At 36.8% G+C, this 24,912-nt stretch overlaps 1 protein-coding gene across 8 annotated transcripts in view; it reads left to right on the plus strand.

The window, feature by feature from the left end:
* LOC5574074 (venom dipeptidyl peptidase 4) overlaps window positions 1-24,912 on the plus strand; it is a 95,684-nt gene that overhangs the window by 20,591 nt on the left and 50,181 nt on the right. For 3 of the 8 annotated variants that reach the window (XM_021853327.1, XM_021853328.1, XM_021853333.1), the window contains exon 1: window positions 20,696-20,887. The exons of 1 other annotated variant lie outside the window; for it this stretch is intronic. The gene's annotated coding sequence lies outside the window, so the exon portion shown is untranslated. Of the gene's footprint in view, window positions 1-20,695; window positions 20,910-24,912 lie in introns of those variants that run through there. 4 more of the 8 variants (XM_021853329.1, XM_021853331.1, XM_021853334.1 and 1 more) reach the window with 2 other exon arrangements.

The following is a 24,912-nucleotide window of genomic DNA, read 5'->3' on the forward strand; positions in this document are numbered from 1 at the left end:
TGGTGACAAAAAAGTAATTTTACGCTCTTCAAGTTTTTAGGTTGTCCTTGGGGTCGTTGCTTCATCTTTAACTTCGAATATGTTATAACCCTGATGAAGTTAAACAGAACAATATTGTGTTTTTTTTCACCCCTGTAAAACTTCAGAATTTTTGAGGTGACATGAAAAAAAGAATACTATTTGTATACCAATGATTAGTTGAAATTTATTGTAAATCAAAATTCTTTCAGGTAATATTTTCAAAATCATCCAGAAATAACCAACAAAATCATGCCAATTTAGTCTCGGGTGGCCTTAAATAACTCATCATGATATTTCTTTTGAAATATATCAAATTATGACATAGATTCAATCCGCATTTTTTTTAATTAAACGTATCCAGAGATTTCTCCTACGTTTCGTTGAAAAATTAATTAAATATTTTCAAAAAATTCAAAAAAATTGCCACAAAGATTCCGAAAACTTTTACCCTATTTTTTTCAAAGATTCTTTCAGAATTCCTACAGGAATCATCTCATGAATTTCTCAAGATTTCCACCAAGAATTCTTCTGAGCATTTCCAGATGAAAACCACTGTCCAAGAAACCCCCTGGTTTTCCCAAGTATTCCTTTACAAATTCCTTACTAGAAGTTCATTCAAGAAAAAAAAAATCAAAAACTTATAGATTTTTGACAGAGTTCCAGAAAAATGTGTTCTCTGCATGTTTTTTTTTTTTCAAAGGTTTATTCCCTAATTTTCACTAAGGATACCTTAATGAGTTTCGCTGGGAATACCTCCTAAATTAACATCAATACTAAAATAAAACATTTTATCTTGATTGCCTCCTAGACCTGCATTAAAAAGCACAACAAAACAATTTTCAGTAATTGGTGCAATACTAGAATTCATGAATTTGTCCAGCGGTTTCACCAGTTATTTTCATATGAATTATTCCAAGATTATTTTTCACGAGTCTTCAAAGAGCTAACCGTTAGCGTTAGCGTTAGCGTAGTTACGGTATACTTCGTAGATTGGATACTAGCAACATTCATGTTTCTTTTTAATAATCTCATCCTGACTACTTTCAAGAACAAGGCAGGGGAGTATACCTTGTTCAAATCATAAACAAGAATACTAAAAGCATGAATATCGCTATTCCCGGCCACGCCCATCTTTACCGTAACTTGGGATTGGGGAAGGAAATGTTGATGTAGCACTTACTTAATGAGAGGCCACCGACTCAGCGACACCCTCATAAGTGCTACGGAGTTGGAGGTTGGGGAAGGTATATTGTCAGGATTCGCCTAGAAAGCTGGCGATAGACCATAAATATTTGTTGTTTAAGCGTTTTCAAATTAATCTTTTGAATGCCGGCAATCAAAAGAGAAAACAATAGCTTATTTATAGTATAAATAGTATTTCGCGAAATGCTTGTCGATTGTGCAGTAATATTTTTGCTCAATAATCAGTAAAAAGCAAAACCGATCCCTCCAGGGTCATCGGATTGTATAAAATAACGATACGCGTAAAAAAAAAAATCACGCCTATTGAAAAACTGTACTGTGCCCATTGAAAAACTGTACTGGGTGGTACTGTATTTTTAGATAATCGAAAAACGAAAGGAAGCGCGTTCGAACTAAACACCCTAGGATAACACAGTCGGTTTTTCTGCTCAAAATTATACGAAAAGCAGAATCGATCCCTCCAGGGTCATCGAACGGTTAAAAAGCATCCACAACCGATTGTTAGTTGCGTAACACCCGCCCGGACAGATGCGCAATCTGAACATAATTATCAAACTCCGAAAATAACATTTTCCGTTCAAGAAACGATCAGAAGTTCCACGACGCGGACAAAAACGATCCGGAAGGCTCACAAAAGAAAAAGTATCATACTGGAACAAACTCACCGGATTCATTCTCTAAATTTATGTGCTGCCTGTCACTTCCGGATGGTTCGGTGAACTTAGGGCAGCCAAAAACCAACAGTACTGAGGACACAAATCAAACAAATCACTTTTTCATTTTTCACTTTTCACTATTCCATTTTTGAATGTAAAAACTGTCCTGCTTGGGCTTCACGAAGCACTACCCAGCAAGACGCTCCAAAACAGAAAAAAAAGTCTTCAAAGAGCTAACCGTGCAGCATACAGAAAGTTTTCCATGAATAACTTTAATTATCCAAACAGAAACATATAGAAGCTTCTGAAGCAATTGCTTCAAATATTTAGTTTTCGATTCCACAAGACGTTTTACCGGAGTAATATTTATTGATCTTAAAATCACGAAATTTTCTTCCAAAAGTTTAAAATTAAAAAAATATTGAAGGTACGAATGAATTCCATAATGAAAGGCATATTTTGTAAACTTCTATTTGAGGGGCCCCCATATCTACCTCCGTATCGGGCTTCAAAAGCTCTAGCTACGCCACTGCTTCAATTACGTTTAGACCATTTACATTCATTAAAAAATGGTTTAATTTAGATATCCTGGGTATAAAATTCACGCCATAGGGCCCCATATATTGAAGGCATTCACAAATCACGACTAAACAATTAAAATATAAACTTTCAACACTTCAGCCGTCCTGCTGTTGTATTTTATACAACACTGGTAAGGAAACCTCTCTGGTCATGCTGGTCTTGAGCTTTTTTCAGAAACGTTGCTATTGCGCCCTTTTTAAGCCCGCCCATGCAAACTAACTAAACTTTCAGGAAGATTAGCGTTAGCTCATCTTGATAGTGGTATTGGTGAGCGTGATCGAATTGAATTAAGCTGAACAGCTTCTTACAAAGCCATTGTTTGCCATTGTCGATGAGCCCCTTTCAAATGTTTGTCCAGAAATGCCGGTGTATCTGGTGTGACGCAAGTGCAAAACAAACTGTCAAAACGACGCTTCAAGCAAGATGTATGTAACAATCAAAGTATGATATCGATCTGAGACGAGACTCGCGAAGACGGTCTTCTTTTTCTGCGATTGCTGAGTTTTTTCTTATTCCACTCAGTGTTTATATCAATCTTGCGCAATCCGTTCAAACTTTCACATGATCATCTCAGCAAAAAAAATTTTGCGTTTGCATCACACCGAAGCATAAACGGCATTTTGAGTGAAATTTCATGCCAGCAAACGTAGCAGATATTATAAATAACTAGTCTTGTGTCTAGATTCATCATTATCTATGGAAAATCTGCTCCGCTGACTGAGGTATTAAATAGTACTTTATTTTGAATACAATACTTTTCATTTTTTCAGCCATAAAAACCATGGGCTGCATTTGACGTTTCGTGACAGCGGAATCTGGGCTGCATATGACGTAGAAATTTTTTCTTTTCGCGAGTCTCTCTCAGGTATAGTTGTATATATAGTTGTATCTATACAGTCGACTCTCCACATCTCGATGTTTTACATCTCGATATCTCTCCCTATGTTGATGATTTTTTCGGTCCCTTCGTTCTGCGTACATGAAAACTCTCCGTATCTCGATCATGAAAACTCTCCGTATCTCGATATCCTCCTTATCTCGATATCTCCTTATCTCGATGTGATTTTCGTTCCCAATTTTCACTCTGTATGTCGACCCATTATCAAAGGTTACTAGACTATATTTTAGAGATTTAAAACAATTTGCGAAGACGACATCGGTTTGTTTTTAATTTTCCTGGTAACGGAGTTATTTTCAATCTAGTGTTCCTTACAAATTTGTTCTATGTCTCGATCCCTCCCTATCTCGATGGTTCGTTCGATATCGAGATGTGGAGAGGCTATACTATACTATAAAATATGAAATATTTAAACATAATATAAAGAAGCAAAACGTTTTGGACTGGATTCAAAATGCTTTACAGCGCATTTTCCTCTAATCCTTCCGAGTGTTAGATACGTCGTTTTGAAAAATTATGCTTGAAATATTCGAAATAAATCGAATGGCCGCCTTGTGCCTCGATTTTGAATTTAGTTCTTTACCATTTAATTCCACAAGAGCAGTGGTTTTCAGCCTTTTCGGTTCGCGGAGCTCTTTTTGAAATAAAATTGTTGCGCGGAGCACCTGTTCTTCTTCTTACTCTTGTTTTTAGTTCGAGGAAAAGAGCGAGTTTCTGAAGCGTTTCAAGCCTTTGAAATGTGTTTGAATGGAACAACTTAATCTATGACAAAAGGTCTAAAGACAAAGAGTCGAAAGGATAGATGGTCGAAAGACAAAAGACCGAAAGGATAAAAGGTCGAAGAGGAAAACAAGTGGAACTATGAAGATAGTGTGGGTTCCCTGTATCTTCTTAAGTAGACGTTGAACTAACATTCCTTCCCTTCCCCAGAGATTGTAAGGACGTGGCCAGGTGTTCAATGTAATGCTTGTATTGCTTATCTCTATTATGTAGGAAAAGACGTTGATTCCAAAGGTTTTTTTGCGACACTACATGTAGATTAGACTGGCCCTAAAACAAAAATCTTGTAAAACTCAACGGGGCACCCTCTAGATATGTGCCTTAGGGTAAGAAAAAAGCTCTCTCAAAATTTCAACTCATTTGGTTCCTCCCCCAGCTGGCGCATTCAATTCGAAGTTTGTATGGTATATTCGTTTCAAATATATAGAAAATTGACCCTATGCCACTGTTTCGTTCGGTATACTAGTTAATCGCGTTCAATTGAGCCCAGAATGACAAATACACTAGTTGATACCCCAATGAACATAATTTTAATTAACTTTTCGGTTGTTGAAAGTTTAGCTTAGATCGGCACTCCCGTACAATCACACATACGCATGCACCTTGTGCCGTAGCTCGCCCAGCGTCATAGGTGGCTATGATGCGCTTAGTGGCTACCACCCAGCTATGTTGAAGAAATACTAAGCAGTATTGCAAATCTACTTCAGATAGATGAAACACCAACTTTCTCAATTTTAATCATGATACAACCTTCTACAATATTGTTCGCTATAGTATCAAGTAGTGTTTTTGACATTCTGAGTTCAATTGAACGCGCTCAACAATTTTCCTAACCCAGACAGGCGATGATGTGCTGTTTCCCATATGTTTGAGCTTAAAATCCCATGTTAACTTCAATTCAAATGCGCCAGATCATGGAACGACCAAATGTGCTGAAATTTTCGGGTAGTCTTCCTCTAATCGAAAGGAATAATCCTGAGGGGTGCTTCATGGAATAATATAACTTTAGTTTTATCCCATACTGAGCTGGGCCAGTCTAATGTAGATTTCTCATAACCGATAGAGCTGAGGATTGTATAGCCAGGTTTAGGGACAAAATTTCGAAGGACAAAACGTCGAAGGCCAAAACATCGAATGCCAAAACTTCGAATCGCAAAACGTCGAAAGGGACAAAACGGCGAAAGCAGCAAATTTTCAACGTTGTTTGCAGATTTTATTTTTTGTCGTCGTTTGTCCTTTCGACATTTTGTCTATTCGACGTTTTGGCATTAGACGTTTTGGGATTCGACGTTTTGTCACCCAACCGCACAGCCACCCACGATTCGTACAACCGTTAATGTTATGCTATGCTATGCTCTATAATGGTACTTTTTTGAATCAATATTAGCTATGAGGACAACATTTTATTACTTTGAAATTACACGTTGCGTTGTCATCGTGGCTTCCAAAACGAATGATTGGCAACTTAGGCTTGATCAGAAAAGTTGTTAAGGAAATTGTCGCTTAGTCCATTCAAAAGAATCAAGAAGCTTTTTGGGAAGCAGACTTTTACAAGACAAGAGCCCCCACTTTTGTAAATCTGGCCTCTTCTTTGCCAAATCCAATATTTCTTGTGTTATTTAAGGAAGAAGTTGTGTTTATAACACAGCTGAACAAAATTAATCATTTCACGTTCCTCAAAGATTTAAGGTGAAGATTAATCAAAGACAAACCTCACATTTTCAAGAGCACAAATCTGAAAAACCATACTTCCATTCAAGCTGAAAACTTGATCGATTGGCCACCACCGGCGAGTGACAAATCCATCAAATTTTCAGCTTCTCCTTCTCTGATTTGTGCTCTTGAAACTTTGAGGTTTGGCTTCGTTTCATCGTTCAGTAAATTTAGGATTGCAGAATACATTTCCTCTTTCAAAAATTTTCCAACACGTCACAACTTTGTGGTACAGCTGTATGATACAGCATGTATCCAGGTCGTCTAAGTTGTATTAAGTAATAGTTTTTCTAATGTTTAAGTTAAATTTAAAGTATAATTTATTGAACTTTCTGGTAATTCAATCCACCGAGCTTGCAAAGTGGGACTAATGTATAAGATATAGTTTGATATAGATCGCACGAATTAATCAAGTATTTGTACATGCTTGCATCATTGATACAAAATTCGTCGTTTTGATTAAATGGCCAGATATAATACTTTTCCAAATAATCAAAAAGTACTTTTATAGAAACGAAAATATTACAAACCTTGTTGATTCGTATTCTTCAGCGCCTAAAAACTGATTTGTTTCAGCACGGTTTTGCCGAATAGTCGAGCATTAATCGCTACGGCTATTTGGAACTTCACGTTCTGACCACGAACTCACTGGTTCATTTCCCATTTGCCTTATGTTTCAAAACGCAGTCGGAGTATAAGCGGGTGTATCTCGCTTAATTAATTATTCATTTGCATCAATTTGCACTGCATCAGAATGCAACCAATGGTCGCTCAAGCGCACCTAAAGCGTAATCACTCGACTACAATTTATCGTTCTTGGCAACTTTTGCTTTTCTTCCACGATGGGTGGCAAGAAAAAGACGAATTGATGTTAACTGTCTATTGTTGTTGTGTTTTTCTGGGACGGACGATACAACGCAGCTGGTTAAATGATGGTATATTTTGTACATACGTAGTGCTGCCCGAGCAGCAGAACATGACAAATATCTGCAAACCATAGTATGCTCTTCGTATGGTGGTAATAAGAGGCAAATTAACAGAAATCAATACCTTATATTACTATGAATAACACATGCATAATAACAAACCGAAGTAATATACTAAAAGCATAATACAACATTATAAAACTATTTCAAAAGTTCAATAAGTTTTTTGAGAATGCATTGCATAACAAAAGTGATTCCCATTTTTGGTCATATTTTTTATATAAAAACTAAAAAGTATAGTTTATTGACAGCTAGTTCTGTTATGCTAGCATAAAATGGTCTTCATCAGGTCTTCATACTTGTACAATGTACATATAATAGAAAGTCAAAAAAGTCGAAGTTTTATAGCTCATTCTGGTAAATGTTTGTTATAGGTTTGTTATTGTCTTCTGATCGGATAATGGCGGGCACTGACTGGTGTTGCTGTTTCGCGTCTCAGCAGTGAGTCTTGGAATCGGACGGAAGGCACTGCAACCAGTGTGCAGCATAAACTGTTTAATTAGCCCTCTGTTGCCATTTGATTAGAGACCAATTGCAGTTTTTATATCGAACAATGTGTTTCCCTCCGTGGGGTGCCAGAGTGAAGAATGGCTGCAAAAGCGTGTGCTGAATAATTGTTATTTATGATGTTGTGAGAATGTGGCAAAATGATATAGTGGTGATTGCAATTTTAAGCTTTCATTAGCGGTGAATGAAACAACTGAATTTGGTAATAATTAGACACAACTTTTCAGGAGTCTTGGATCCCATGTATCTAAATCTAAATTCGTTACTGCTCCGAAGAATAAATTGCTCTCTGAGAACTAAAAGTTTAAAACTATATACTATTTTTGATCCACGAAACAACAGAGTTGAGTAAAATTGCCATTATATTCGTGCGGTTAGTGTTACCAGGCATTTAATTGCAATGATCTAAGGATGTCGACTCCCGCTTCAGTTCGTATAACTTTTTGTCAGGAACGTTTTCCGACTGTGACACTGGGCGTTGCATGGTAGTCCGTTGTCTAGTGTGGTGCATCCTTAAAGGACTTAACAGTCCACTGGAAGCAGTAACGTTTCTGTGTCTTGTTTTGTTGAATTATGACGTGCATCATATTTCTGGGTTTCCATACCCCTTCTCTCTCTCTCTGTCAAGTTTTTTTTTCCAATTCCTAATACAGTTTTTCACAATATATTTGCATTTTTTTTATTTTTATTTCAAAATGATCAGTTGATATGTTTATGTATAATTAGTTATTTATGGGCTGATTAAACGAAATTCTTAAAAAATAACAGTTTTAAAAATTTAACAAACTGTTTTTAATATTGATTCCGTGATTGGGAAAAAACTCCATGAAAATATATGTTGAAATTCAAGTTATGTCTGAAGAATTGTGAAAATTGTATTCAAAACGGTCAATCTAATGCTCTAATGTTAAGCATTTTGTATAAAAAATCGAAGAAGTTGCAAAAGTATTGTCCAAAATTGTAAATGCACTATCATACTTTTGTAAACTTATCTCCTACCATCCCTCCTCTCGACGTAATTTTTGAATGGTACCCAGTTTATCTGTAGGAACCAGCTGGTGAGCACAGATTTAGCGAATGTTTTTTCTGGTTACAACGGCCTGGAGACCTCCGTGTCAAAATTTACAAGATTTTTTCAAGCTTTGTTTAGTTATTATTCTGCTGACTGAATTGAATTTTGTACACTTCGATTCTCACTAGCTCATCTTTTCTTCACCACCTCTAACTAAGCGAAAGGGTTTGAAATTGGTTAAATTTTCTTTTATCACGTTCAACATTCACTCGCACACCTGTGGGCTTCCCTCTTCAAATGTCACTTGTACTGGTGGGCCAGGTAAGCTTACATCGAATATCGAAGTTTGAATGCTTGGTTTCCCAAGCAGCGTGCTTTACCGACACCGGAGATCATCTCCTCTCCATCTCCATCGACCGGCACAAGCGCTTCTCAGATTATCACTAGGTACCTATTACAAGGGGCTCCGCTCTGCAAAGGGTAACCCGAAACCGGCCTCCACCACACGCCGACCGGGGTTGGTTGGTCAAGCATTATCCAGCGTGCGAAGAGGCGCAACAAGTTGTTTGGGAGTATTTAGATATTTATTGCGGAGGGTTACCGCCACGCTGTGTATCTCCAATATACTATTGACCGATTGGCTCTTGCGAGTATGGACGGGACGATGAGAGACGGTGGTTCTCGCGCTCGAATCGCGTTTGGTTTCGCAAGAGAAAACGACGCCTCTCTTAAAATAAATACAGTGTTCAAAAGTGCTGATTTTAAGGTCAAAATTGGATTTTGTGCTTCGCGTAAAAAATAATTCACGAACCGAAAAGTCCGAATACTGAAACTGGTGTACGGAATTTCTTAAGAATCAATGTCATTCACAGAAAATCTGTAGGTTTTTATAAACAAATGTTGGTGAGAATAATGTTGAATGTTGTTAAAAATATTGACATAGGGTAGGTGTAGGGTGGTTCCCTATTTCGCCATACGTGATAATTTGATTATCTTCAAATTTTTGATCACTCTGTGTGTTTAAATAGTTTAATATCAAATATACCCTAATGTTGAAACATTAAAAAAAGTAAGAGGTTGTTTCCGAGATACGACCGCCAAGTTGACGTTGGATAACGTTAGCTTCTTCTATTTCCTGATTTTGGGCCGTCACGAACTTATGAAAGATTTACCTAGAAATCTAAAAATCTAATCAATTTTTAAACTATTTGTTGCATGTCAATTCTGATCTATTATGGATATTGAGTGTTATTATTTGGTTGATTCGGTTAACACTTCAACACCGATAGAACCGGTCGATGGAAGAAGAAGCATGGGCGGTAACTTTTGCTCTCCAAATAAACAGAGAAAGAGTTTTGGGTGATCTGTTTGTAGTATGAAAATGATGTCCGTAATAGGGAATGCATCACCAAACTCGCAACTAATCAATGATCATGACTGCGATAATTGACAAGAAAATTATGAATGAAATGGATCACTTGGGAAATGCGACCGTTCCTTATGAATAATCCCAGAGATAATCATATACTTTAGTCCTTACATTTAATAGATGGAAATAATATCCTTAGGGGCCATCAATTTATTACATAAAGGTTCATGGGGGGAGGGGGTTTCAGATTTCTCACGCGTCATACAATTTATATTTTAATTTATTTTTATTTCTATACAAAAATCAAAGGGGGCTGTGTACAAGACCCGATTGCATGACGTTAACTACGCTGCATCCTCGGAAACAGCTTCAAATTGCCGTATTGTCAATTATTCGTAATTAATCAATTATTGTATGATGGAATGAGATGAATTAAGAGATTTTAGCAAGTATGTGGTAAACACATTAGGGAATATTATACAAATAACTCTTTAAAACTTACATTTGTTGGCTCTGAAAAGGGCCGATTGAATTGTTGAATTTGCGTAACACGGACACATTTTGACGGCGCACTGGTTTCAATCCTCCTCGCCCGATGAGATTTGCGATGCGCATGACGATGTGCGCTTCAACAAGCGGCTTTGGTCGATTTTCTTCAGCCATCTCGTACAACAGCTTGCCTCTGGTAGCGAGGAGCTGAGCAGGTTTGGAGAAGCTCTTACCAGCTCGAAAGCGAAAACAGAATGAAACCAGATTCAACGAAGGAGGGATGCTTTATACCCTTAGAATAGCAGATGATGCTCCTCCTTTCATATTCTTCGTTTTCTTATCTGGGAAATAGGCTATATGAAACTGATGTCTGGGTAAGGGATGTACAAATTAGCATTATGCTGTTATTGCAACCCGACGGCACTGCAGCAGCATCCTCGGAAACAGCTTTAAATTGCCGTATTGTCAATTATTCGTAATAAATCAATTATTGTATGATGCTATGAGATGAATTAAGAGATTATAGCAAGTATGTGGTAAACACATTATGGAATATTATACAAATAGCTCTTTAAAACACATTTGTTGGCTCTCAAAAGGGCCGATTGAGTTGTTGAATTTGCGTAACACGGACACATTTTGACGGCGCACTGGTTTGAATCCTCCTCGCCCGATGAGATTTGCAGTGCGGATGACGATGTGCGCTTCAACAAGCGGCTTTCGTCGATTTTCTTCAGCCATCTCGAACAAATTAGGGAATATTACACAATCAACTCTTTAAAACACATTTGTTGGCTCTGAAAAGGGCCGATTGAATTGTTGAATTTGCGTAACACGGACACATTTTGACGGCGCACTGGTTTGAATCCTCCTCGCCCGATGAGATTTGCGGTGCGGAAGACGATGTGCGCTTCAACAAGCGGCTTTGGTCGATTTTCTTCAGCCATCTCGTACAGCAGCTTGCCTCCGGTGGCGAGGAGCTGAGCAGGTTTGGAGGAGCTCTTACCAGCTCGAAAGCGAAAACAGAATGAAACCAAATTCAACGAAGGAGGGATGCTTTATACCCTTAGAATAGCAGATGATGCTCCTCCTTTCATTTTCTTCGTTTTCTTATCTTGGAAATAGGCTATATGAAACTGATGTCTGGGTAAGGGATGTACAGATTAGCATTATGCTGTTATTGCAACCCGACGGCACTGCAGCAGCATCCTCGGAAACAGCTCCAAATTGCCGTATTGTCAATTATTCGCAATAAATCAATTATTGTATGATGCTATGAGATGAATTAAGAGATTATAGCAAGTATGTGATAAACACATTAGGGAATATTATACAAATAACTCTTTAAAACACATTTGTTGGCTCCGGAAAGGGTCGATTGAATTGTTGAATTTGCGTAACACGGACACATTTTGTCGGCTTTGGTCGATTTTCTTCAGCCATCTCGAACAAATTAGGGAATATTACACGGACAGTGACGGCTGTGCCGCTCGATCTAATGAACCAGAATGACCGCGCTAGCCTTTCGCATGGCAATGACAGCGGAGCACTGGCTGGTAGCGACGATTTCTGGCCGAAAACGATTATGCTGGCTGGTGCACTCAAATGAGCGGCTTCAGTTGCTGCGGCTCCGAAATGCGTGGTTCTTCGGTTCTAATGCGTGTTGTATTCGCGTCCTATTGAAAACTGGACTGAGGACGCGAATGACTCTCGAAATTTGCTCGCCGACCGTGTTCACAGTCTGACGGCAAAAAGAAGAATGAGGGAAGAAGCAGGGTGCGGTGCGTTTTTATAGTGGGAAGCGGATCAGAAAAATGTGCTTGAACGTGATTGGTTAGATAAGAAAGGGGTCAACGTTTTACGATGTTTCAATAGTTTGTTGCTAATAATCAATAGTGTCCACCATTTGAATCGACGCGTAGATAAATTTCCAATCGATTCATGCATAAATATTGAAAATCTATCGATAAATGACTGAGTTATTAGCGGTCAAAACCTGACCATTTTTCGTTACATGCTCAATTTTTCGTTTTTCTGAATTGTACCCCCATATGTTGCCGTAAGACGTTATCCAACGTCAAAAAATCAAAATATGAAAGTTTTCGAGAATACACATATGGCCAAATAGGGAACCACTAGTCCTTTTTCTTGGCATTAACATCCTCACTGGGACAGAGCCTGCTTTTCAGCTTAGTCTTCTTATGAGCACTTCCACAGTTATTAACTGGGAGCTTTCTTTGCCAAAGTTGCCATTTTCGCATTCGTATATCGTATGGCAGATACGATCATACTCTATGCCCAGGGAAGTCAAGGAAATTTCGATTACGAAAAGATCCTGGACCGACCGGGAATCGAACCCAGACACCTTTGCTTTGCTTTGTAGCCACGGACTCTAACCACTCGGCTAAGGAAGGCCAAACTGGTACACTTTCCCTAGTTTAACAATGTCTTGAAAACTCTTCGCGAATCCATGGAAAACTTCTGAAATTTAAAAAATGTCATGGTAGTTGCAGATAGACAAACGTTGTAATACCTTCTAGTTTCTTGGACATCATTTTCATCAGTTTAATGAAAGCTCCAAATATAATAAAGTTTTTAATTTGTTATGGTTTGGATTATGTTCATGAGTTTGAATTATTTATTTATATTTTTGGAGATTTTGAATTAAAAATTTTGAAAGAAGAAAAATCCCATATGTGTGACTTCCTATCTAAATCAAAAAGACATAAAATTGTAATCAATCTTTAAGATTTTTCAATAAATGTAATCATGATGCAAAATGAATAATCCCTTGTAACCTACAAGTATTCCCGGAATATCCTAGAGCCGATTCCAGGATCCTAGAATCGGACGTCAACCCGATGATAACAATACATATCGTGCGGCTCATCAACTTTCTAGTTTTTTTTACCGGGAGTACAATATGTTGCCTACTGAAATATTTCTTGCAACAAAGGGTTATTTACAAGCACTTCCAGGATGTTCTGCAGCCGATTCCTGGACTCTGGAAAATGACATCAATTCGTTGATTGCAAACTATATCATACGACACATCAATCTTAAAGCATTTTTTTTTGCAACATAGGGTGATCAACAAGTACTTCCGGAATATTCTAGAGTCTTGATGAATGATGTGTCGCATGATAGAGTTTGCAATCATCGGATTGGTGTCGTTTTTCAGGATTCCGTAATCGGCTCCAGAACATCTCGGAAATACTTGTAAATGGCCCTAAGTTGCATCTTGGAGATTGCGATGTCGCGTGATAGTTTTTGCAATCATTGGATTGATGTTCTTTTCCAGGGTACCGGAATCGGTTCCAGAACTTCCCGTTACTACTGGGAATGACCCTATGCTGTAAGAAATGATTAAGTAGGCATACTCCTGGCGAAAAATCTTGAGAATTGATGTGTCGCATGATATACATTTCAATCATCGGATTGATAACAGGTGTCGCATGATAGGGTTAGCAATTACACTGCGCAACACGTTTTTGTCTCCAGCACCAAAATACCGCTATTCACTTAATTAAGGGTTGCTGAATCCATTGCCGTTTTCAGAAATATCATAGCACGTCTAATTTTTGAGATATTGACTGTTGAAAAGGCAAAACATGACTATTTCAGCCAACTTGCATGCAAGTTTGCCAGCTTGTAAGGTAATATATTGGCTTAATTTGCCACAGAATTCAAAGTTTATGTGTACAACAATACTTATCATCAAAGTTTATATTACTTTTGATGCAGAAAAGTTATTTTGTGATGGTTTAGAGAATTGTTGTATTTTGCCATATAGAATAAACGAAGAATTTTGTATGGAGACTGCAAGCATGTTGAAAAAATCGGTTTAATCGAAATTTAATCGCGCATTTTCAATCAAATTATGTCTGAAATGAAAATTCAAGTTCTATTTTGCATGTTTGGTGGATTAGATTACAAAAAAGTATGATAAATTGTACTTTAAATTTCATGTAAACATTAATAAAACCAGTGTTTTACACAACTTTGGCGACCTGTAGCTAAAAATTGTGACGTGCTGGAACATTTCTGAGAATGGCACCAGATTCAGCAACCCCAAATCTACTAGAGACACATAATTTGATTTTTGAGACACGCAAAAATGTCATTTTTGTTACGCTGTGTTATCGAATTGATGTTCTTTTCTTAGGTCCCGGAATCGGTTCCAGAACATCCCGGAAGTATTTGTACTTTTGAGGTGCAAATCTTGACTAAATGTGCTCCAAATGCGGTAACACAAAACAAACAAAGGACACCTAGCAACGATTTTCAAAATCACCGCCGACCTAGCAAGAAAATTTTTATCTTTGACTCCGCATTTCTTGTAGAAAATCTTACCACGTTTGGTGTTCCTGCATTTGATATTTGCGTTTCAAACTCACACAGCAACACTTGAGAATGTCTCTACTGACCTCAAGAACAGGCCATGAATCAAGAACAGGCCATCATATTGTGGTGTTGTGTCAAAATTTCATTGAAATCAGCTGAATATTGTGGAAATAAGATCCCAAAAATCACGAATATTTGATCGCAAAAAATAGGTCTGGGACGCAAAGGTTGAATAGTTTATCTATTACCACAGAATCATAAACCCCAGAAACATCAAGAAAAGTTAAAACCAATACTTGCTTCTTATTTAACAAGATTGATTTGTAAAGCAAAAACAGCAGTGCTATCACGAGTACTATAACCTTTTCAAAATTCGTATTGAGATGAGAAAAGAAAAATATTAATTTTAGTTCATTACACAAACGATTCAATATCATTCCTTCCATAAGCTTACGAAGACATGACAATAATGTAGTTCGGCGGTTTTTATATCGTGCTCCGGGACAGTTTTAGAGAACAATAAACTACGCTGAAAATTTAATCGATGAGTAAACTTGTTGGTTGCAACCAATCGATCGAGAATTTAGAGGTGGTTTTAATTCATTTTCCCTTTTTGATGTGTCTGACATTATGGCTACTGACGAAACACTGCTCTTACGAGTTTTTAGACATACGATGTCAAAATCTCAATAAGTATTGAACTTTCATGTACCTCAAATATTTTTACGAAGATGTTCAACATTAGGACCAAAACTTTATAATTGGAAGGTTAATTTTTTTTCGATGATTATTTTCTTATACATTTTGTATGGGAAAGTTTAAGCTGCAAAATTGAATTTTCTTGAATTGGATGAATGAAAACCAACCCTTAAAATCGAAAAAAAAAAAATCCTTTTTTTCCCGACAGAACATTTTGAAACTTTCAGGGTGTGATACTTACCCTCTAGTCAAAAACAAATGTGAGGAACATGCAACTTCAATGAAAATCAAAATTTCGATTGTGGTTTATTCATTAAAACACAATAATAAAAGTTTCAAATAGAAATATTTCGTAACAGAAACGGTTTATTCATTAAAACATAATAAAAAAAAAGTTTAAAATAGAAATATTTCAGAAACACGCTCAATTGTGCGAACTGAAACAAAAGTTAGAAAATTTCTTAACGAGAGCAATCCAGCCACCGAAAACCAAAAACAGGTTAATTCAGAAACCTAATTGTATAGTTAAAGCATAAAAAATCCTAAATCAAATAAAACAAATCGTTTACGATTCGAATTGAAAGTTCAAAATTGGAACAAAATCTTAAGAAAAACATGAATCGAAGCCAACTCTCAAATTTTCAGGAGTACAAATCTGAAGTAAGTGAACAGTAAGTGAGCAATGGATCAAGTTTTCAGTTTTATTAAATGTATCAAAGATTTAGTGGTGATTAGAGTATCCATTTCCCGGCCATTTTGCTCATTCCGGGATTCGGGACAAAAATCCAAGCTTGTCCCGGGAAATCCCGGGATCCCGGGATTTATCAAATCTATATAAATAAAAATGGAGTGGTGTTTGTATGTCACGAAATGGCTTGAGAACGGGACAATCGATTTACACAACTCTTTCACTATTATTTTCTTGAAGGGTTCCGACGTGTTCGTGTGACGAAAAAGTTTGGAAAAGTTTTCGGAAAAATTGGTAAAACGGGAGAGTACTAATATGTCATTTTGTATGAGAGGTTCCATGACATTTTTCAACAGTCTACTTGATAGCAAGACGAAGTTTGCCGGGACCACTAGTTTTCAATTAAACTAGCATTTCGGTTGAATGGAAGTACAAATTTAACAATACAATATAACACTTGTTAATGGAAGTATGAAAAAAACTTTAGTCATAATTTCAAAGCAATTTGCTTTTTTTTTTTGAAAAATCATAAAAACTTTTGAACAAAAGAAACGATTGAAGATCATTGAAAGTATTGTAGATCATGCTAAAAGTTAATTACTGAAAATTATTGACTGAAGTTTACTGCCGTGAATCGCAAGTCTGTCCCATCTGCATTTTGGTAAAAATTGAGTTGCTATCAGTTTTTATTATATCTTCTAATGATCTTTCAGCTGCACTAATGAGAAATTACTTTTTGTTTAGTAAAATTAGGAAAAAATACCAAGTAAAATTGTCCCATAATGAAAAGTAAACGCATGTCATTCCCACTGCATATTTTTGCATTGTTAACGCAATAATGAATCGTTATTTGGTCATCTAAATATTTTGCTTCGAAAGGTAACGGAGTGAAATGCAAATTATGAAAGTTTCATTGAGATCGGAATACATTCCATTTTCTGGAATTATATGAATATTTGTATGGAATACAGTTTAATTGTACTTTCAAATTCGTTATCTCAACATAGGTTTATAAAAACGGCTAATGTTGAAAAAAAAAGCATCAAAACTCTGCAGCTAGACAAATAAAATCATGTGTTTGTTACTTGGTAAATTGATCTTTTCATGAGAATAATTTTTCGTTTATTCTCTTTTTCATTATGCTTTTCTACTTTATCAAATAATTTTGATATGGAGGGAAAATGCCATTGTTTTTCATTGAAATTGAGTGTTTTTTTTTACCAAATTCTACATACATTTCGGGAATCCCGGGATTCCCGGGATGTCAGAAATAAAATCCCGGGAAACGGGAAATCCCAAAATTTGTCAAATCCCGGGATTTTTTGTCCCGGGATGTCCCGGGATGGACACTCTAGTGGTAATGAAAATCAGGTGCTCAGATCAGGTTTAGAATTATTTTTTATACCAATAATATAAGACAAAATCAGGGAAATTTGTAGAGGCAAACTTACCAATCTAATCTTCATAGTATTCTGAATATGTGGAGAAGAAAAATCGTAATTTCTTAAATTTCTAGCAACATTCTAAAGAGTTTATAGCAAAATTTCTCAATAGAGTTTTCCTTTTTTTACAATTCAGTTAATTGAATGAATTGAGCTTCTGCTTTTCAATATCAAAACTGTTCCCTTGTACCAAACTGAAAAAAACTTTTTGAAATCTTCGGATCTATTTTTAGAGCGAAAGCGAACGAACTATAACTATCCCATCAAAACGAAGTCCCCAGAATTAGTTGAAGTTATTTGATTTTTTACGACCTTTTTAATTGTAATCTTATTTTATTATTTAAAAACCCTTCAACTCGTCCGTATGTTGAATCGTGATCACCAATCCAATTTATTTTTGACGTATATTTTTAAAGTTATATCCGTTGCAGATTTGAGATTATATTAGAAAAGTCATCATAATATTGCTACTGGGATCACTCATGCAACGTGTCAGACAGTTTTAGACTAACGAGCGCTCAAACGGGCGCCGGGGATTACGATTATTTTGAGTTCAGCAGGTTGATTGTGATTTAAGTTTATTCAAAATAGGTTTTGAGTACTGATTTCCAAATCTACAATCTAAGATGGTTAATTTTTGTGTGGCGTACCCAATGGTACACACTTGGTTACCAATGGGAGGTTTCCTAAATTAAGCGAAAATGAAAAAAAAAAAAAAAATACATAACTTGAAGCTTCATGGCTTGAAAACTTCAATTACACGGTGAAACAAAAATAACATATAAGCGTCAAAGATCAAATTATGTATCTCTAGTAAATTTGAGTTTGTTGAATCCGATGCCGTTCTCAGAAATGTTCCAGCAAGTCATAATTTTCACAAGTTGTACAAAATAATGGTTTTATTTGTTCACATGAAATTTCAACTATGATTTATCAAACATTGAATATAAAATATGATTTATCAAACATCCAATGAACTGCCATGTAGGTTATACTTCAGCTCAAATTGCCCGATTAAAATCTGATGTTTTCAACATTCCTGCAGTTTCCATACAAAATGTTTTGTTTTTGTTATATGTCAAGATACAACACTTTTCTAAAGCATCAAAATGAGCTTTTGAGTATCGAAAGTATTATGATCTTTGTTGATGAATATGCACATATAGTTTGAATTTTATAGTATATTAAGTAAATAAATCGCCATACCAGCTAGTCAACTTGCATGCAAATTGAACAAAATCGTTGAATACTGTATTTTCAACAGCCTACATTTCAAAAACTAGACATGTTATGTTATTTTTTAAAACTTCAATGGATTCTGCAAAAAAAAAGTAACGCAGTGTTATCGTGTACCTTTGATACATCACTGCGTTACACTACTAGATTTGAAAGTCTACCCTTTTACTTAGGTGTTGTTGGATAGAATTAAATAATCATGTTTCTATAATTGGCAGGTAATACCCAACTAATATTTTTAACATTATAAGCCAAGATTATTTGCGTTCGTCTGTATAACAGTTGAATTGAAGCAGCAAACGCTGCAAAAATATAAGCAGTCACGAAAACAAAATAGCTTATACACAGCCGTAATGCAAAAGTTTTGCAGGTACAAATCATAGCTGACTATATTTCGTCAGTTACTGCTTTTGCTGCTTCCACTAAGCAGTAAGTCGATACCGTAACAAATAACAACCTAATGGTGTGGAATAAAAGTCCCTAACATTAATCCTCTTAGCAATATGCTTTGTTATACTGCCTAGAAACGCTATGTCGTTTGTTTAATAGCGAAAATACAGCAGGAAGTTGTTAAATATTAACTTGAAGTTCATCTACACATCCTGTTGGATGTGAACATTGCGTTTGACGTTTCCCACACTTTTGCAGCCTAATGAAGTGGTGTAAGCATGGTTACAACATCTTACAACATCATCATAGTATATGAATCGTTTTCGATGTAGAACAAAACGGTGCTTTTTTTTCTTTTAATCTATAGTATGGTGGCAGCAAGGATAACGTCGAGACCTCTGGATACTGAGATCATGAGTTCGATCGCAAGTGGTGACTGGTACTTAAGTTGTGTAATGTTCAGAACATTACGTTCAGCTACTTATGAATTGAATTCTAGAAGCTGTGAAACAGCTTGTAAATAATATTTAATTAATAAACAGGGAAGTTGCATAAAAATTATCAACAGTTTCAAAATAGTTAAAAAACGCGTTCCGAAAATGTTATACAGATACTTGTTCTATAACAGTCGAGACAAAGAACCGATCGGTATGCATAATAGCTGCCAAAACAGCTTAAAAATAGCTGAGTAGAATCGCCAGATTTGTTGGTAGAAGAATAGTATAGTAGCTTTTGTTCGTGAGTACAGCGCATTTACTAAGCCTAAAACCATATAAAGTTAGCTTTGAGAATGTTTACATACATTTGCAATAAATGTTAGTTGAGTAATTATATGAATTATATGAATATGATTGGGGCCTTCCTTAGCCGAGTGGTTAAAGTCCGCGGCTACAAAGCAAAGCCATGCTGAAGGTGACTGGGTTCGATTCCCGGTCGGTCCAGGATCTTTTCGTTATGTAAATTTCCTTGACTTCCCTGGGCATAGAGTATCATCGTACTTGCCACACGATAAACGAATGCGAAAATGGTAGCTTAGACAAAGAAAGCTCTCAGTTAATAACTGTGGAAGTGCTCTTAAGAACACCACGCTGAGTATCCGGTTCTGTCCCAGTGGGGACGTTAATGCCAAGTAGAAGAAGATATGAATATGATTATATAAATAATAAAATTGTTCATAGGCAATAGGAGAGCATAAGTTACGCTTACTGGCTACGTTACAAAGAAGTTTTTAGGCGAACTTGAATAGTAGTTGTACTCGAAACATTACCGAACATTGTCAACCTATCGAACTATAAGTGTTGTTCATAAATCTTGAAATTACTGGTTTTATCTGTACATCCAAAAACCTGTCCTCCACGGAATCTGTAGCTATCTTACCAAGATAAATTAGCATATAGTTGGCAAAATTTTGCTCAAGCCTTGTCTGACTTCCTAACAAAATTTAATTTACGCACCTGACCAATTAATCAATGAAGGTTTCAGTATGATTCTGAATTTTAAATTCGAAAATATTCACAGGAATCCAAAAATGAGCCTATTTATTAGGTATTTATCAATCTATCAGAAATACCAAATTTTTACGACCAATTCGATACTAAAAAGAACCGCTATCACCAACAAATCCCCTAAGCTGGAGCAATCTCTTCGTTAACTCAACCCATCTGCACATTTCGGTGGCACCGCTCTCTCTAGTCTCGGTTTGCCTTCCGTCGCGAGCGGTTGTGTTGTTTGGCGCGCTTTCCCGGTGTGGCGGTGAACTCGCAGAGAGATTCGAAGTCCGATTTGTGTGCTGAGCGTTGTCCGGTTTTGTTAGTGGAACGTGCCGAGTTGGTGCTTTAATTGCGATTGTATATTTCACCGTCAGATTTTTATGTAATAATGGATTGAAAGTTTGGTAAAGAAACACATTTTGAAAAAAAATGTGGAGCTTTAACCGATCACTGCATCGATGGTGTATCGCTACTACTACTGTTGCCACTAGTGCTGTATCAAACACTCCGATATCATTGTTCAACTGAAAAGCAAAATCCATGTGCAACCGAATGGTTACGAGTGAAAATCAGTGGAATGCTGGGATCGTGATTCCCGGACAATATTTACGGTGCGGTTTGGAACGTGCCTAGGCTTGGTTGCTTTAACTGAGGCACAATAGCCGCTGGAGAGAGAGACCGAGAAAACGATCTGTCGAGAATTCCTAAGCCTGCAGCGTAGGGCTATGATAACGTGTTCAACAGTCCGAGCGTTGATCGTCTATGGCAGGGTTTCACAAACGGGGGTCACTGCGGACCCCTAGAGGGGGGACGTCTTTTCAGGGGGGTCAGCGAAATAATTGAGAATACATTACCCGTCGAAATTATGGACTCGCTTCGCAACTTCTGAAACGTTGGGAACCACTGGCCAACGTTCTATATGTGGTGATCGTGCTCTACGCAGGCATTGTTTCTGTGCTTCCGAAGAGTTTGCATGCCTCACCTAGTGCCCTCGTCTCTCCAATTGGACGTGATCGTTTCTGCATCCTCATTCCCCGTGGGCATCAATCGCACCTTACCTGGTTCAGTTCAGTGGTTCATTTGCATGCGCGTGAGATAATCTGCAAGCCATAATTACCACACTGTACGGTTGGGCCTCTGTGGTCATTTGTAATTTTTGCTTTCAGTGATCATACAGTTGTCACTAGAACTGCTGACTATTATAGCAGAACTTGCGGTTGAAATTAGAAACGATACAAAACGGCTGCGTCAGTAGTTGACTCAACGTATTTAGATTCGGATGTTCTAATTAAGATAATACTGTGGCTTTCTCGGCACTTCGGACACTTTGGATTAGGATGTCATAATTAAGATGAATTTTAAGATCTTTACCGTCCATTCGGATGAAATTCATCATTAAAAATGGAAAAATCAAATCTTCTATAGAACAACTGAATCAATTCAGATGTTATAAGGTCATTGAACTGGATAACCGGTTAGCGAGTTGTATAACCTAATTTATGTGATACAGAAATGAAACAGAATGATACAACAATCAGATGGAACCGAAACTCAGTGGTGCGATATCCGGCAAGACATCGTTAAACTTGTCTATTTAGGGTCCTTCTGGGAAATCTTCGAGATTGAAACTTTTTAATGGGCAACCAAATTGATGATCCGACTCCAAATTAGCCCTTTTTATTGAATAAAAACACATCTCAGCGAAGAAATAGCGAAACAATACTTTGGGGTCCTATGTCAGTAGGGAGTAATGAATGCACAGCAAAAATTTGTGAATATTAAGCAGCACGCAATTTCGACATCGACAGAAAATTGTGGCAGGCAATTGAAAATTACAAGCGTTATTCAACAGCTGAAGCAAATATGACCATCTGTCAACCAATCAGGGCGCTTCCAACTATATTTCAGTTAAATCCGCTAGAAATTTACATGAATCTGCCACAAAACAAACCCAGCCACGCTATGAAACCGTCAACCGTCGAAGCGATTATGTGATACACTCATTTTACGCAGCACGTGTTCAACTTTCGTCAGCCACTTATTAAGGTAGTTAGACAACCGAGAGAGCTCGGGCGTGAAGCTATCGCTCCAGAGGTAGCGAGTTCGAGTCCCGTTTAAAACTTTTTTTTTTATATATTCATCTAGTTTGGTAGCTAATTATAGCTCATTTTCAACCCAGCAGCAATGTAATTTTAAGATCGCACATAAATATCCATCATATATGATGGAGTCCTTTTGTTACATTTGACTCGCCATAATTTTACAGGTTTCGTTCATACTGTGTGGTATTCAAAAAGATATTCGGAGAACCAATAATTTTGAATTCGATTGACTACCTATTTTTCGCTACATGTACCGTTTAAAGGAGTCATTCTGATCAATTTGATCTTTCTTGATTAAATTCCAACGCAAAAATGTTTTGGTTTATTAAGATCAGAAGTAAAAAAAACACTCAACATATAAACGAAAACCCGAATTGAGTACTTTCGCTCAACTGTAAGGGCGTCTGCATTGTCGTGTACTAGACTCGACTTGGTTTCTGGCACTTTGAAATTTTCATAACTTCATACATACCAGATGAACATACCGGTCATCTTACATTCTCCCTTTTTTATTTGATTCTCGGCTTTATTATAACGCTTGACACGTGTCTTGCTTTGCGCGCCACGGCACACATGCAAACGCAGTTTGCAACATACACAGTCAAACAACTTATTTTCCCCGCCCACTTGCATACAGGCAGATGAAAGATAGAGAGAAAATGTGCAAACTTGAATAGCAAGGCACATTTTGCTTGTTTCCTTTGATTCGGAGGGGAAATCGGGCATGAGTTTTTGGGAATGACAGAGCAAAAGATGCACAAGTTACGACGCATGTCGCGCACAAGGAGTGTTCGCTCGGTTCGGCCCGCTCTTCTTTTGTGAGCCGCTGAGCCACTGAACCGTTCAAAAGATCCGGTTCACTAAAATGAGCCGTTTTTCCCATCTCTAGTGGTTAGCAAAGCACTCGTCTAGCATACAAGAGTCGTGGGTTTGAATCCCACTGAGCACGTGATTTTTTTCATTATTTATCCATCTTCACCACGCGTAATGAGTTAATTAATTTAAAAAAAGCCTGATAGTTTCATCGTGCATAGCATTTTTGGCATGACGTGTTTAGATGAGATCGACCAAATAAGTCATACTTTTGATAGCAATCGTACTTTCTAGCTTACCACCCTGTCAGTGAAAACTATTCTGGCACTTTTTTGTTCTGCGGCACCTTTCGGAGGAACGGGTCATTCAGGGATATGGTATTCGGGGAAAAGAGACATTTGGAAAACTGGCGTTCGGAGAAATGACATTAGGGGAAAATTGCAACAATCGATTGGTGGTGATCCAATTGATGAGAAATTCTGCTCGGGCCAGTTAGAGGTCCAAAATAAAATTAAGGAAACCTCCAAAAGAAAATCCTCCAGTATTTCTCCCAGTAATTACTCCAGAACTTCTGTGGGCAATATAAATTCCTTGAGGAATTTCTAGAACAATACCATAATATTGTAGGACAATTCCCAGAAGAACCTTTTTGATAATTATTGGAGGAATTCAAGTCGAAACATGTGGAAAGATCCCTTATAGTCTACCTACTTGGGTGTCTCGTTAGTGTAATTCATGAATGCTTCAAAACTTCTCGTTGTGAGAATTCATGATGGTATTCCTAAACGTACTTCTAAAAAATATAATAAAAATGCTCCTGTAAAATAAATTTATTTATTCAGCCATTCCATGAAAAACCGATCTAGTTGGTCACCGAATTCTGTGAAAATTTGCTATTTTGTTCCTTATCCAAATTAAGGATACAAGTGTTTTTGAATTTTTTGATAAGGGTGACCATTTCTGAAATAAGGTGACCAAAAAAATCGCGACTTTGCAAAATTTTAATTTTTTAAGAAATCATAAATTTTGAACCGCTTGACCGATTTACAATTTCCTTGGACGAAATGAAAGCTATAGATTTTGACTTTTCAAGAAAAATATAATATTTCACGAAAATTGTTATTTTTTACATGCAAAAATCTCAAAATAAAAAATCATCCGTTTTTTTCGTGTTTTGAAGGCTTTGTGACCAAAAGGGCTATTGGTGTTCTCATTTTTTATTGAAATTTCAGAAAATTTTACGTTTACTGTCAATTTTTCAGCGATGTATGGTTTATAGTTTTCGAGATATATTTTTTTGAAAATAAAAAAAATCAATCTCAGTCTCAGCGCATTAGATTTTTATTTGTCAAAAATTCATAACTTTTGAACAGCTCAAACGATTTCCACTCTTTTTTATGGAATAAAAGCTTAACATTTCAACTTTTCAGAAAAAATATAAAAACTTTCTAAAACACCAGAAAATGTTATATTTTTTCATGAATTTTTTTTA

This window comes from Aedes aegypti, chromosome 3, assembly GCF_002204515.2.
Source record: "Aedes aegypti strain LVP_AGWG chromosome 3, AaegL5.0 Primary Assembly, whole genome shotgun sequence".
NCBI classification, from domain to species: Eukaryota; Metazoa; Arthropoda; class Insecta; order Diptera; family Culicidae; genus Aedes; species Aedes aegypti.